The sequence below is a fragment of the Aedes aegypti genome, chromosome 2, assembly GCF_002204515.2.
Source record: "Aedes aegypti strain LVP_AGWG chromosome 2, AaegL5.0 Primary Assembly, whole genome shotgun sequence".
NCBI classification, from domain to species: domain Eukaryota; kingdom Metazoa; phylum Arthropoda; class Insecta; order Diptera; family Culicidae; genus Aedes; species Aedes aegypti.
In genome coordinates, this window is record NC_035108.1 from 50345581 (window position 1) to 50361696 (window position 16116).

Genomic DNA, 16116 nt, shown 5'->3' on the forward strand with positions numbered 1-16116 from the left:
CGATCAGTATCAACTCGTCGAACACAGAGCTAAAACTAATCAGCAACAGCTTTGTTGACGTTTCGATTTGGTAAGACATTGTCGATCGAATGGAAATACGCACACAGAAAAGACTGCGAAAATGCTACCGCCGCCCGACCCGAACGACGGGAACCTATGTGCAGAGCCGTAGCGTGCTCTTATGGCGCCCTTGGCGAACCGTTGTATGGGTGCCCCTTAGTCAAAGCCAAATTGCGTTGCCTTGAGCGAAATACCTACAAGTTTGTAGGTGAAACATGTTTTGTGAAGTATACCAGACATATTTTATAGGAGATACTTTTTTGAATTTTAGAGTGATAAAACCTTCAAAAAATATCAAGGAGAATTTCCTTATTTAAAATAGGTACATTAAATTACGACCAACAAATCCCTTGGGTGGGGTTGGACTTGGTGTAGTGCTTAGGACACACGCCGAGGACCTGATCAAATCCCATCCCCGAGATAGTCACTTAAAGGTTAATATAATAATAATAATTATGTTACAGTGGCGACTTCCTTCAGAAGGGACGTGAAGCCGTTGGTCCCGTGATGAACTAGCCAAGGGCTAAAAATCTCATAATTAAATATAGAAAAAAAATCCCTTGTATTAGGAAAAATAAATCTCTGTTTTCCAGGAATATTGAGATGAATAAGATCAAGATTTTTCTAGGGAATTTAGTGACGATTGCACTTCCATCATTGTCATGAAAGGGAGAAAAATGTATCAATCATTTCATCAATTAAGAATCATTTTGCAATTTCATTCTTGTGTAAAATTATCGACAAAGGATGTTGGCAGGCTTTTAAACCTGATTTAAACCCACACTAAAACTGTTTCCAAACCTTGTAATCTCTCCATGCACCGAATGAATTATTAGAATGTCAACCATGCCTGCTCAAACTTATGAAGCGCGGGTTCAGTTACAGAAATAATATTGTAACCTGAAACTTGTTAACGCACAATCATTTCAACTTTTTTCAACATGTATGTATGCAATTAGCAAACGTGAGTTATAAGCTGTAAATTTAATTTTTGTTTCTGACATGAGCAAATTGGTCAGTATATTTCACAACAACCGAAAATTGATTTTACGAAAATGTTGAAAAAAGTTGAGATACTTATTCAATCTATGGATCATGCCGTTGGAAGAAGATTCTCTATTTCCCACTGGTTTCGCGTAAGTGTCTCTGATTACGGGTCCGCCTGTGGCCCTTCATACAGCGGTATGTTGAATTCTGATCGGTAATGAGTTTTGACCTTACACGGGAAAAATTCTGTGGTAAAAATAACTATTTTAGCTGACTATGTTTACGGTGCACCCCACCGTATTACTGGTACATTTGACAGAAATAAAATACAACAATCTGATTCCGACTACAGACATGGTAAAATCAAGCGCATTTCTGGTCTGCTGAAAATTGCCGGTGCGAGCGTTTAAGTTAACCCCCTAAAATGGTAGTTTTTACCGCACAATTTTTTTGCGTGTACTGTTGAGTGGAACTACAAGCAGAGCAAGACTCAAGCAAGAATAGTGGCTTGCTCTGCTTGCGGTTCCACTCAACAGTAAGGTCAAAATTCATTACCGATCAGAATTCAACATACCGCTGTATGAAGGGCCAAAGGCGGACCCGTAATCAGAGACACTTACGCGAAACCCGTGGGAAATAGAGAATCTTCTTCCAACGGTATGATCCAATAGATTGAATAAGTATCTCAACTTTTTCCAACATTTTCGTAAAATCAATTTTCGGTTGTTGTGAAATATACTGACCAATTTTCTCATGTCAGAAACAAAAACTAAATTTACAGCTTATAACTCACGTTTGCTAATTACTATTATTAAATTCTTTAGTTGATTCTTTAGATGAGGTTTAACATCTAAGGATCTAGATTCGCAGGTTTGAATTAATTGAAAATGATACCTTTTGAAAATTATGTATAGAAACTTCCAACTACAGAAGCTTCAAAATATTCTGCCCAAACCCAACTTTGTTTTGCGTTGTAGGTCTGCTAAGGATTTTATGTGAGAATAATGTTTCGTATTCTATAACAATCTTGTAGAGGATAATGTGAGTACCAACTATACCAAAGATTTCGCAAGAATCCTGCTCAGAATTATGTGGAAATCTGGACAAAATTCCAAGGAATCCAATCATCCATTCGAATCTTGTTAAGCGTTCGGTTGATTTTTTTAGGTTGTTTAAAATATGTATAAGTTTTCTTTGAAAATTCTTTCAGGATTTTGTAAAAATTGAAATTGTGACTAAGGATACAATTCTACTCAATAAGTCCTTTCCATTTTTTTCAAGTGCGTCGTGCATTTGGGCGCCCCCTAAAGCCTGGGGCCCTTGGCGAGTGCCAACCTGGCCAACCGCACGCTACGGCACTGCCTATGTGACACATTGTTTGCCATTTATCTCCGTTGAAAACTTATCATCCGAAACTATAATTGATAACTAAATAAATTATTTAATTAATTGTGGCCCAGAAAAGGGCAGTTGTTGGAAATTGTGCTTCAATGCAATTTAAGCGCGTTCGCCACGGATACGACGAGTATCGAAAGGCTTCGGAACCCACTTAAGCAATCAATCTTAGTGGATCATGCATGGACCTTCAAGCGGAATATTTAATGGATCATTAAAATAACCAAAATGGCCGTTATGGAAAGCATAGATAGCGCCACCGTAGCCTTGTGTGTTTGACAGAACAGCAATGCTGTCACAATGTTAAATCCCATATACAGTGGCGCCTTTGTTTTGATGCGTTGAGCACTGACAAAAACTACCTTCAATGATCCATTGTTGAGCAAAAGTTACCGCTCATGCTTCTTCTTCCATCGACCGGTTGAAGTGTTAATCGAACCAACCAAATAATAACACAAAATGATCATAATAGGTCAGAATTGACATGCAACAAATAGTGTGAAAATTGATTAGAAGAGCACTTATTTTCGACCTACAAGAATTCTGTGCCAATTTTCGGATTTTCATACAAAGTATGCCAAAACCGTATCGAAAATCGGTCGGTCGACAATCATCGAAAATCGGTCGAAAATTGGTGCTGTTTTCTTAGAAATCTTTCATAAGTTCGTGACGGTCTCAAGCCAGGAAATAGAAGAAGCTAAAGTTATCCAACGTCACTTTGGCGGTCGTATCTCGGAAACAACCTCTTACTTTTTAAGTTCCATCACGCCAAAGGCAGCAATTCTCCCAAGAGGGTTGACTTAAGGAATGAGCTGCAGCGCTTAGGCAATCATCGATTAGTGACGCTTTGAGACGAACTGCGTGAAATACTGGATCATAGCGGCCAAGCCTGCATATTGATGAGTATCAATGTACAGAGCCTAAATGCTCATGCAATGGATATTGCTACAGACCAAAGCACTGGACCGATACTATCGATTCTCACGATCGAAGCACCCGAGCTATTAAACATCTAATCTACTGGAGGAGTTTGGCGAACTACAGCTGGAGCCAGAAACCGATCACCCAACAAAGCAACACAAGGAAGCAACGACCAAACAAACAAATTCAATCATCTGGCATTATTCTTTGAACACCAAACACTGGTTCTCTGAACCACAGAACGACAAATGGTTCTTTTCAAGACTACCAAAATGAGTCCAAAAAGAGTTAACTTCTGAAAACTTCATCCGATCAATAACAACACAAAACTAGTACACTTACTTTTTCATACACATGACAAATCAAATTATTAATCATCGTAGTTCTACGTCAACTCCGCGGTAATGTAATAGACATTACCCACCCCAAATTTTTTTGCAGAAAAGTCCACTGTGCACTGTTTCCTGCTGAATAGTTGGTAAAGCTTACTGAAGGCAAACCCACTTTATGGTGATGAATAACAATTTTTTCTGACGTCCAATCAAAATGTGGTCTTCGGCAAAGTTGTAGCTGAAAGAATTTCACGTGAGAAGAATGTGTTCACTTTTCCATAAAATATTATGACGAAGAGATATAGGGCTGAACACAAAAGGCTGGCGTTTTCCATAGTAATCTCCATATAAACTTCAAATGGCGTGTGCACAGTCAAATTTCTTCCAAATCATTTCAAATTTTGGGAGGATGCTTTTTACCATAGTTTAAATGGTTTAAGCATAGGGGAGCAAAAGTTTCGAAATTTGCATCACTCTAGCGGGCACTCAGGAGAAGTTGCCATGAAGCGAATCATGCGCGAGTTTTTCTGGTGGCCTGTGGTGGCCTGTGGTGTCTGTAGAAATCGAGAAATTCGTAAACAATTGCAAAACTTGTGTGTTATGGTTGAAGAAAAATCCCCCTCAACCATTATCTAGCAGGACCTTGCCAGAGGGACCCTGGGAAGTCTTGCAAATAGATTTCCTTTCAATGCCAAACTACGGTTCTGGAGAATTTCTAGTTACCGTTGATACTTACTCACGACATATTTCGGTTATTTAAATGAGATCCATTAATGCGAATGTACGAACGCAGCGCTTTGTGAAATATTCAAAACCTGGGGCTACCCGCTTGTCATTCAGAGCGACAATGGCCCACCCTTTCAAAGCTCGAACTTCATTTCGTTTTGGGCGGACAAAGGAGTGAAGGTAAGAAAGTCGATCCCGTTATGCCCACAAACAAATGGGATTGTAGAGCGCCAAAACCAAGGGATTATCAAGGCCTTGGCTGCGTCAAGAATCGAAGGAGGAAACTGGTGAGAAGCGCTACAAAAATACGTTCACAATCACAATAACCTCGTCCCACACGCAAGACTCGGCATCACACCATTCGAACTTCTCGTAGGATGGAGGTACCGCGGTACTTTCCCTAGTCTATGGGGTCCATCGAAATCGAAAGAGCTTGACCGAACAGAAGTGCGAGAACGAGACGCTGAGGCTAAGCTGACGAGCACTAAATATGCGGATAGAATTCATTATGCCAGAGATTCTGCTATTAACGTAGGGGATATTGTGTTGCTCGCTCAATATAGAAAAGGCAAAACAGATCCCACCTTCGCACCAGAGAGATTCAGAGTAGTAGCGAGAAGTGGGGCAAAAGTGGTCATAATCAGCAAAGGTGAAGTTCAGTATGCACGGAATATCCAGGACGTCAAAATTGCACCATCACCGGTAGCTTTGAACGACGGGAACAACAACGGAAAGTTTGGAAGTAACGAGCTATCTTTGGAAGCAAATACCGAGCAGGAAGAGCAAGAGAGAGATTCAATTGGATCACCAGCGAAACAGTTGAGGAAAAGGCGCGATATCAAGAAACCGGCACGGTTTGATGACAAATACGTATACAATGTGTTCTTCTGAAAAAAAAACGGTAAAGGTATAATTAGAAATAAACAGTGAATTTCAGTGAGTACAAAACCCCCCGTTACTTAATTTTTCCTCCCACTGCAAGAAAGTACGATGTTCCTTACAATAACGGTAATTGTTGATATTTGGTTGATCACATTTAACAAATTTTGTTGGCATACTCTCTTCCCGATATTTTCGTTCTGCATGAATTTCGCTTGATGGCTTGAGCAGTACAAGGAATCGAGTCGCTAATTTCCTGGTTGATACTGAGCGATGTTAAACAGCTTCCTAATCGACGCATATTGGTTTCTTTGCGACGGTTTACCTCCTTCGTCCTTTAAGTAGATAAATACTTTTTTCGTAGCAGCAGTTAAGAAAATTTAAACGTTTCTGTTGACTAATCGCAAGTGGTTTTTTTTTCCGGAAAATGCGAAACGTTCAATAGGCCTATTCAAATGACGTCTCAAATTAGCTGATCGGGAAGCACTTTGACATTTCTTCTATGAAAATGACAGGCCCGTGTTAGCACCGTGTCGTACCGCTTAGCCATCTTGTTTGTTTTTTTTTTTGTGAGCTGCCGATTAAACCAACTGCTCGCTTCGGAAATAGAACACTGAATGAACTACGAATCACACTTCGTTCGGCATCAAGCTCAATCTCGGATTTTTTTTTTTTTAGTCCTGATCGAGTTTGACTGCAGTCCTCTTCTTTGTCAGCTTCTGTTTCCCCCGGCTGGACGTCGGATTCGCAATCTTCGTCAGAATTCAGGACACTTGAGACAGCTGATTTAGCAGAACATGGAACCTTTTTCAAATCATTGACACTCCTTGCATACTGCACCCCATTGCCGCTTACAATCACCATCTTCGGGCCCTCCTGTGCTACCACTGTAAAGTGTTCTGAAAAGAATGTTGAATCTGTCTTGGACTTCTTTTGGTGCTTCACGAATACTACATCTCCGATACGAATATCTGATGGTTTAGCTTGTCTTGCGCGATCTGCCTGTTTTGCACTCTTCAGCTCTCCCTAACATTTTCCCGGTCCAATTCTTCGATATTTCCTTCATTCCAGAGGCTTGGAAATGTTCCAACTCGAAGGGTATTACGTTTAATCTGGAATGTGGGATCAACGTGTTGTGGTTGTGCACAAAAACGTTCAATTCTCTCCTCCAGTCCTTATTTTCTATTTTTGCAGCAGACAATGTTTTAATTACTGCCTGGTTTTGTCGTTCGACCAGGCCATTTGCGGAGCTCTGGAAGGGAAGTCCATTGTCGCTTTGGAATAAGAGGGGCAATCCCCATAATTTAAAAATCTCTTGCAGAGCCGCGTTGGTAGCCTCAGCATTGGTGCGATGCATTTCGACTACAAACAGGAACCTGGAGTACGTGTCGACTACCATAAGAAATTCACCAGTTCCGTACCCCGGAACTTGCAGGAAATCGATTTGGACAATCTCCCATGGCCTCTCTGGCAATTCACGAGTGGATAGTGGTACTGGTGGATTTTTTCGCGACAGCAGCGCACACGTCTCACAGTTTTTTACGAATTCTTCAGTTTCTGTGCTCATCCTTGGCCACCAAAAGAAATCTCGCATGATGCGTTTCATAGCCACCTCTCCAATGTGGCCACTGTGAGCCGATTTCAACGCTCTAGTCCTAAGGTCCTTAGGTAATACTATTCTGTCTCCTTTGCTGATTAGTGCTAGAACATGGAGTCACTATCGTGGTAGTCACTATCATCGTCGAATGGTTTCTGTTCCTGTGAATCTCGAATCAACCGCGATAGTGCGTCCGCAACGTTGTCTTCTCCTCTAATTCTTTCCATTATAAAATCATACGGTTGTAATCGCAAAGCGTATCCTTCTGCTTTTGAGAACGCCCTTTTGCCGATGCGATAGTTGGAATGGTAAATAAACTCATTCGCTGAAGCATCCGTACGTATAATGAAAGGTCGACCGACAAGATAGAATGTGAAACGCTCGACGCCCCACACTACCGCTAATGCTTCTCTGTGCGCCTGTGGGTAGTTTCGCTCCGAGGCGGCTAGCGCTTTTGAAGCACAAGCGATTATTCTTGGCGCACCTTTCGCATCATATTGGACCAGGACAGCACCTAATCCCACAGCGGACGCGTCGACGAAGAGTTCCGTTTTGTCTGTATTGCTGTAGTATCCAAGTGTTCTAATCGCTTCTACTGCTTCAGTTTGTAGGGACTTGAATTCTGCTTCTTCAGCATCTGTCCAATAGAAACCTGTTGCATTTGCCAATGACCTGAGGCGCTCAGTTTTTGTCGCACGATGAACGAGAAACTTATCGACAAATGTGATCAAGCCGAGAAAGCTTTTAACTTCAGCACATGATGTTGGACGTCTGAAGTTTCTAATCGCATTCATCTTCTCCTGGTTGATTCGCCATCCTTCAGCTGTTAGCTCGAATCCAACGAACGACACTTTTTGTCTGCCGAAGACACATTTCGCATAATTGATTTTTACGTTGTGATCCTTCAACCGTTCCTGAACTTCGGCAAGATTCTTGTCGTGCTCCTCCTTTGTCTCACCGAATATGAGGACATCATCAAGATAGTTACACACGCCCTTGCATCCGACTAGAATCTTACGTTCCATTACTTCCTGGAATATGTCAGAAGAATTGCATAATCCAAACGGAAGTCTTCTATAGCGGAACATACCAAACTCTGTCATGAAATTAGTTAAATGACGGGATGTTTCATCGAGCTCGATATGAAAGAATGCACTGCACAAATCAATGGTCGAGAACCATTTCGCGCCATCCAATTTCGCAAGAATTTGATCCAATGTAGGCATGGCATATGGACTACGTAGGATGTACCGGTTTGGGCCTCGTAAATCGACGACGAGACGGAAATGTTTTGCTCCTTTTGGGACCATGAGCATTGACGAGCAAAACGATGCATCCGTGGTTTCCGTGACCCGCTCGATTATATCTGCCGATATCAATTCTTCGAGTCTTTGACCTACCATGTGTTTCATGGCAATTGGAACATTCATGTAAATGTTCCTACATGGTGGTTTTGCATCGTCATAGTTTATTTTTATAGCGGGTATGTTGAATTTCGGGAATGGTTCTACGGAGCTAACGGCTGCAATATTGCTGCTGTTATCCGTTCTGCTACGTTCAACCGGCACTGTTAATCCAAGGAGAAGAATACTGTACCTGGTCGCTGTAGATCGACTAAGCAGTGAACGAGACTCTCTGACTACGTAAAACTTTTCGAGCAACGTCAGGCGGTCGTCCGATATGTACAGGAAGGCTTCAAAAGTACATAGGACCTGTATTCCATCCGACGTCGCGTATGCTTTCAAAGGCCGATCTGTACCAGGCTGTATGTTATGTAGCTCTGAGCTATACTTCTCATTCCCGACCATTAGCTCAAACGTCGATTCCGTCAGTGTGTTCACTTGCGCTCCTGAGTCGATTAGAAATTTACACGGCATACCGGCAACGGTAGCATGAATTACTCCACTGTCAGTTTGCGCATATACTACGGATATTGCAGTCTCGCTTGAATTTTTCGCTCCGAGTACCTAACGAAGCGAAAAATACATGTTGAACTACGAGCATACTAGTACTTGAACGGGCGTAATAGGGTAAAAGCACTAATTTTCGAACAAGAATGCTATGCCAGTATTCGGACTTTCAAATCAAGTAATTAAAATCGTATGAATCTGTCGAAAATGAATGCTTGGTCAAAATTGGTGCTCTTCCACTATATGTAGTCAGTCGAATCACATTGAAATAAATGCAAACTTTGTGTTACGAATTCATTTGATTTATTTCAATTTAAAATGTTATGAGAGGTACAGAATCTATTTCATCAAATTTGCCCGGAAATGATATTCATTTTGAGTTAATTCAAACTTCACTTACATGCTGTTTGGCTTCTTCCTCATCTCGGTTTGCCTCCGGTTTAGCTCCGATTACTGCCACTTTCAATGGCTCTTCAGCTGGTGTTCGGTTGTCGATATATCGTCTGTTTTGAGCTGCTACCGGTCGTGTGCAAGCTCTCAGCAGATGCCCTATTCAACCACAGTTATGGCACGTCATCTTGGTGGCAAAACATCTTTCCTCGGAATGATACACGCTGTTGCAACGAGTACATCGGTCTGGAACTACCGAGCTCGAACCTCGCCAGACTAACCCTCCTCGAGTTGACCGTTGACCTCGTCCAAAGCGAAAATTCGACCTTTGAAACGGAGTCCTACCATACGCTGGAGTTGAGCGATTCGCAATATAACGAGAGGGGCCGGCGATGCTCTGGACCGCATTTACGGATGTCACAGATGGTTCCGAGACGCCTTGCTTTTTGGAGACATACTCCTCGTTTAAACGTATTGTTTCAATTTCACGGACCTTGTTGATCAAGTCAGCGAGTGACCCCCTGCGGTTCATCATCTTGAGAGCGGCGATTCTCACTTCCTTATGCCTCGCCTGTTCAGCGACAGTGCTCAAGATCTCCTCAAACTGTTTCCCCTCTGGATACTCACATTGTCTTGCTGCAAGTCCCACTCTTCGGATAAATGCCAAATCCGATTCAGTGGCTTGTTGTGTCATAAGGGATAGTTTTCTTCGTTGAAGCATAATGTCGGAAGTGGAAGCGAAATACATTCTTAGGCGGAACATAGCATTAGAAAAAGGAAGTAGCTTCTCATCGGGCAGCTCATCGGAGGTTTCTGTTGCTCGATAGATCTCTAGAAGCTTTTGACCTGCCTTGACTTTGAATACTACAAACTTTGTAGCTTCTTCAGTTATACCTGCCAACGCTAGAGAGTTGAACATCAGGTCTTGCCACGCTTCAAAACCAACCTTGGATATATCTTCGCCATCTGTACCCGGTTTGCACTCTGGCACACTGATCGACGAAACTGACATTTGATTCATGGAGGAAACGAATCGGGACATTTCGACAGTGGATTCGTTTTGGCGTCGTGATCGTTATCTTGTACTGGAAGGACCAAGATCGGCTTCAAACTCGATACTGTTCGCATCGCTGCTTTCGCTTCTTGCTGTTTCTCCACACTCACTTCGAGCCGATGATAAGCTTGCCTGCAGTGAACGAATTGTCTCCTGCGCTCTTAGCAGCTCTGCTGCTAGATGAGCATTGCTAAAATTAGCTGCCGATAAGTCTCTAATCGCCGTATCCAATTTCGAGTTTTTTTTTCCTGTAATAGTGAACTACTTGTTACTCTATTGTTACTAATTGTTACTCTAGGACTAATGTTATAATTTTTTTCAGCGATGGCACACGTTTTCTTCATGATATTCTTGATGGCTTACCTTCTTTTTTGTCATTTTGCGTCAGAGGCTCATCTTACTTTTTTGCCTTTGATCTTTTCTCATGACATTTGTCACAAACGAAATATCTGGCTTATTTATTTTCGAGCCCGAAATTTATAATTGGCTTACCATTCATTTTTTGCCATTTTCCGTTCCTTTGAGTATGGTTTATCATCTTTTTTTGCCAATTTTTTTTTTTGCTCCGTTAAGTATATACATTTTTTTTCCGTTGCCATCGCAATTAATTTACATTAACTTTATGAATATCTGCTGGTCGAGTAAAACTTACTTGTTGGGAGCGGAAACCACGCCATTGTCGTACCGCTTAGCCATCTTGTTTGTTTTTTTTTGTGAGCTTCCGATTAAATCAACTGCTCGCTTCGGAAATAGAACGCTGAATGAACTACGAATCACACTTCGTTCGGCATCAAGCTCAATCTCGGATTTTTCTCTTTCTCACTCTCTCTAGGCCAACTTCTCTCTCTCTCTTTTGATTCTGAGATTACGCTACCTGGAGTTATTTTACAAATCTTGTTCTCAATTTCGTTCTATCCCTAAATTTTCTTTAGGTTCGTGCGCTCAATTTTCTCTTATTTTAGATGTCTCTTCGCTCTTTTCATATAATGCTCGCGTTCACATCGGCTTCTCTCAACCATTCGGGTTTCGTATTATGTCTACTGTCAACGCTAGTCTTGGAAGTTTTTCCATTCTCGATTCATTCCAGTCTCCGGTCATCTCGCAAGTTCGTCAATCGATAACAGTGTTATTCATAATAGGCCAATATTAGGTTATTTAATATTGTCATATAGGGATGCCAAGTATATTTTTTTTATCAGTCATAATAGTCGTTTATACTCCCACACACCGGTCCTTCACCGATGTAAACAAATGCATAGACGGATCTGTCACATGAGAAGGCCTATTCGATGGAAGATGTGAGAGCTGTCAGTTGTGCGTCACACGCACACACACGCTGTGATGCGTGAGCGTGACCATCACATTGTCACTCAATGACGGTTCATGATTTACACGGAAAACCTTTTGTTCTTTATTATATTTTTGATTGCGTCTTTAGTGAAAATGTTTTTGTTAGAGTACAGGTGGAATGAAATGTAGTGATCAGAAGCGATTATATATGGAAGATTAAAATTTATAGAGATTAAAATTTATAGAGGTACAATTAAAGCGGTAGTAAAATGTCATTCTTCAATCTGACTCAGATTGTTGCGTTATCTGAGATACAACACAGTAATTGAGAAATGAAATTAGTCGAGAGAAATTTCATACTCATATAAGAGCGGAGCAAAGGCTGAGAAGCTTCGTTTCTGGAAGAACGCTAGAAAGAGAGAGATAAACCGAGAAAGAGAAAGAGAGCGGAATCCAATATGAAATTGGTTAGTCGTGGCCTCACGCTATTAGAGAGTCATTCTTTAGACGGATTTTGCGACGATCGGACGCTTGACGCGCAAATTGTTCCAGGAGCAGAAGCTGAGGAATTTCGACCGCTTGACGCGCTATTAGTTCCCGGACCAGAAGCGGAGGAATTTCGGCCGATCCAAAATGGATGGACGCGGTCACCACACTATGAATAAAGTTTGATGCAAATTGAGGGCAGTGAGAAGTATTTGGAATGCTCGGATGCATTCAAAATATGTTAAAATTTATTTATTAAGAAATTTTTTTCGAATGCTCAGTTTTAATTTGATTTTTCTAGAAAATGAAAATAAGGGTCTCTTTTTATTGAGATTATTTGTTTTAAAAAAACTGAAAATTTCGCTATCCGCGCTCTGAGTCAAGATATTTTGATATTACAGAAACCATAATGAAAAAAATAATCCATTTTCAGTATAAAATTGTCGGTTTGTTAACTAGTCCATTATTAAACATATGTGCACTGATTTGTTTAAAAATGGACTACTTAATCAACCAACAACAGACAAACAAACGTAATACTGACGAAATTTCCATCGACTACTCATTGAAAAATAATTTCAAATACGCTATGTTACAAATCTCATGCGCGCGCATTGTTTGTTTTCGTGCTTGACGTTTCACACTACCGCCATCTGCAGGTCTTCTTGCACGAAACAGTATTTCTTGTTACATACCCGGGCAGACGGAAAATTAAAATCACATCTCAAAAAGAACAAATTATGACCGCATATCTTTATTTAATATTGAAAAGATGTTCGAAAATTTTATAAATCTCAGTGCTATAACTCAACATCTGGAAATATGTAAACAAGATTAAAATGAGTTCCTTGACATGGAATAGATCACGTTCGACAGCAATATGGCGGAACTGAACAGTGTGTCGTCAGGACAACCTCTAGGAGTAAAATGTAGTCTCAGGAAGCGAAGAAAATTTCACCTTTTTCATGTGAAAGGCAAAGTCGATTGGTTAGCATCTTTGTGTATTGATCTGAAGGTCGAGGGTTCGATTCTGGTTGCTGGCTTTTTGATTATTTTTATCTTCGCCATCTATCAGATCATATTTTGATATTGATTTTTTTGTCAATCAATAAACTTGCCAGATATTGTTTTGATCTTATAATATCTTGGCAAGATGTTGTTTAATACTTTTCCATATTAATTTGTGATATTAGTAAAACAAATTATGATCTTGGTCAGCTTTTTCCACCTGCTCGGGTACTCACCAGATAATGATGCTGTAAATTGGGCGATGGTTTTCAAAGAAATTTGTTCTAAGTGTTACGTATGTCTGTCCGTAATGTTGGTTTCTATAAATATTTTTTTACGCACCGGACAGCGTAAACCCCAACAAATTTCGTTGTATAACCTACCGAGTGCATGGTAAAACAAAAAACTGCTCCGATTTTCAATTCAATACAAAAATTAGTTAAGTTTACCATTATATGGAAAAATTACGAAACAATGCAGTAAATGTGGCTAAGTCCATATTAGTAGTTAATTGAGTAGTTATGTTATATACCACAATTTTTGATAAAAACTCATCAAAACCTGTGAAATTTTAACAAATTAACTGTATCCTAAATGCTTATCTTTGACAGATACGCGTATTTCGACTACCACCTGCAGTCTTCTTCAGTGTCAGTTACTCGTATCCACTCAGCGGAATTAAAAGGTACACGGTACTCCATCCACTTTTAAGTTTCTCTATTCTACTCAGAGGATTCGAACATTCATTAAAGAGGTGAAATTAACTGTATTTTATTTTACATAGCCATTCATCTGTTGAGGTGAGCGCCAAACCGCGCGACGGCTGGTTAACCTTGCTAGATGAAGAATAAAACATACAACCAAATAATCATAAGTCCAGGAAAATTTTCAAATAATTTTAAGTTTAAGAAACACATAATATTTGTCAAACCTTTTCTATAAAATTGTTGAAAATAAACAAAACATATGTTCAAAAAGAAGATGTGCAGTACAACCTTTAGCAGTCAACCCTGTACGTGTCAATGGTTGCTACTTTGTGATTGATCGGAATTGTTATGAATTGCACCTGAATCAAAATGATCTTAATCGTGACCTTCTGGATACTGTGTTCGCTGCAGGACCTAGTGAAAGCAAGCATAAGCATAGATGACTGTACAATTCGTAGTTGCTACTCCGTGATTGACCAGAACAATCGAAGTTGTACAGGGAATTAATGAATGGGGCTTGGGATTAGCTTACCATTCTTCAATGTGCACAAATCGAGAGCTCAAATTTAAAAGTCAATAACGGCGCCGGCCACGTCCTTATGGTCATCGGGGAAGGGAAGGAATGTTAGTGTGACTACCGTTGTTACTAGAGACCGAGATCACCTCTGCATCTCCACGGTTGTCATGGAAAGGATACTGGGTTAGTGGGATAAGGCAGAGATCTGGGAGTCACCAATGTTTGGTGATGCGATCCATGATATAAGCACGCCTAACCGGATTCGAGAAATAATTTGATAAACGCATTGTACTCCGAAAAAGTGTTCGTAACTCGCCAACGCAAAAGCAAGCGACACGATCAATAGATCAAACACTATTAACGATCCGCGGCGCTTCTACATTTCTCTGAGAAAACGACGCGCGACATGTTTGATCCTGCCCTCATCACTCGCTCCCGCAGGAGCAAGCGTCAAGGTCGAAGGATCAAACACTACTCTGTTCGCTGTAGGGCCTGGTGAAGGGTATAAAGAAACATTTTTGAAGCTAAACGATTACTTCGACATCCGGTGGACACACCATGTGCAGGAGCACACAATTGACACGTTTTCCCGAATAGTTATTTTGTAGACGATCAGAGAACACTAAAAAAAAACATACCGTAAAACGGGATAACTTTGATATTTTTTTTCGAAGAAAACTTATTATGCATGCTGTTTCAAAGAATTATAATTTATATTTTTAAAACAAGTACTGGCATCCTAGCTATCGATTGCAGTTAGTAGATTGCCAAAAGATTCATTTTGAATGGATTTATGATTTTCCATATATTTGCGTAACGTAACGTAACGTAACGTTATTTAAGAACGTAACGTAACGTTATTTAAGTTTCAATCATGCAAAGACATCTCTCATGTATTCTTCAATGATAAAACCTATAAACCTATAAACATGCAAGCATTTTCGAATGCAATGAGACAGTTTACATTATTTATCGTTGAACATTCAGTTATAACTCGTGTAACATGATTATCACAGAAGTTTACGTGCCATGTAAATTTAAGATTTTTTTGCTGTTTAGATTACAAAAATGGTTCCATTTTGTAAAAATGGTTCCATTTTGTAAAAATGGTTCCATTTTGTAAAAATGGTTCCATTTAGTAAAAATGGTTTTTTATAAGAGATTGAGGACCATATTTAAGTTCTATTATAACTAGGCTCTCAAATATGTTACGCTAAATATGCTAAAATTATGTTACGTGTAAATCTAAGATTTTTGACGTAGGACTACGTCTTTGTTTTCTATATTGGGGTGCACTTTAAAAGTACGGAAAATGAGACATGTAACGAAATTAGGGGAGATTTTGAGCGTTAATAACTCAGTTGTTTATGAACCAATTATTACGATTTTAGTATCATTCGATCAGAAATGTATCTACGCATCGTTAGTAATATATCCGATAAGTGAATTTTGTTGTTAAACTATTGAAAATTTGATAAATGTTGACCCCTTTCTTATCCAACCAATCACGTTCGAGCACTTTTCGACGGTGTCGCTTCCCACTATAAAAGCAAACGGGTCCCTGCTTCTTCCCTCAGTCTTCTTTTTGCGGTCGGATTGTGAACACGGTCGGGCGAGTCATTCTCGCTTTGCTTTTGCACCCGCATCACAGTCCAATTTGTGTCGTCGGAAGAGGAAGACGCAAGCTTGATTTGCGGCGGCGATGACGATGGCTTGGGCGCTTCTCCGAGCGGCAAACTACTGCTGCTCGGAGAAGCGTCCAAGCCATCGTCATCGCCGCTGCAAATTTATCCGCGCTCCCAGATTTCGACTCGTGATCGGTGGTCCAGAAGCAAGCCCGTTAGGAACCAGAAACCA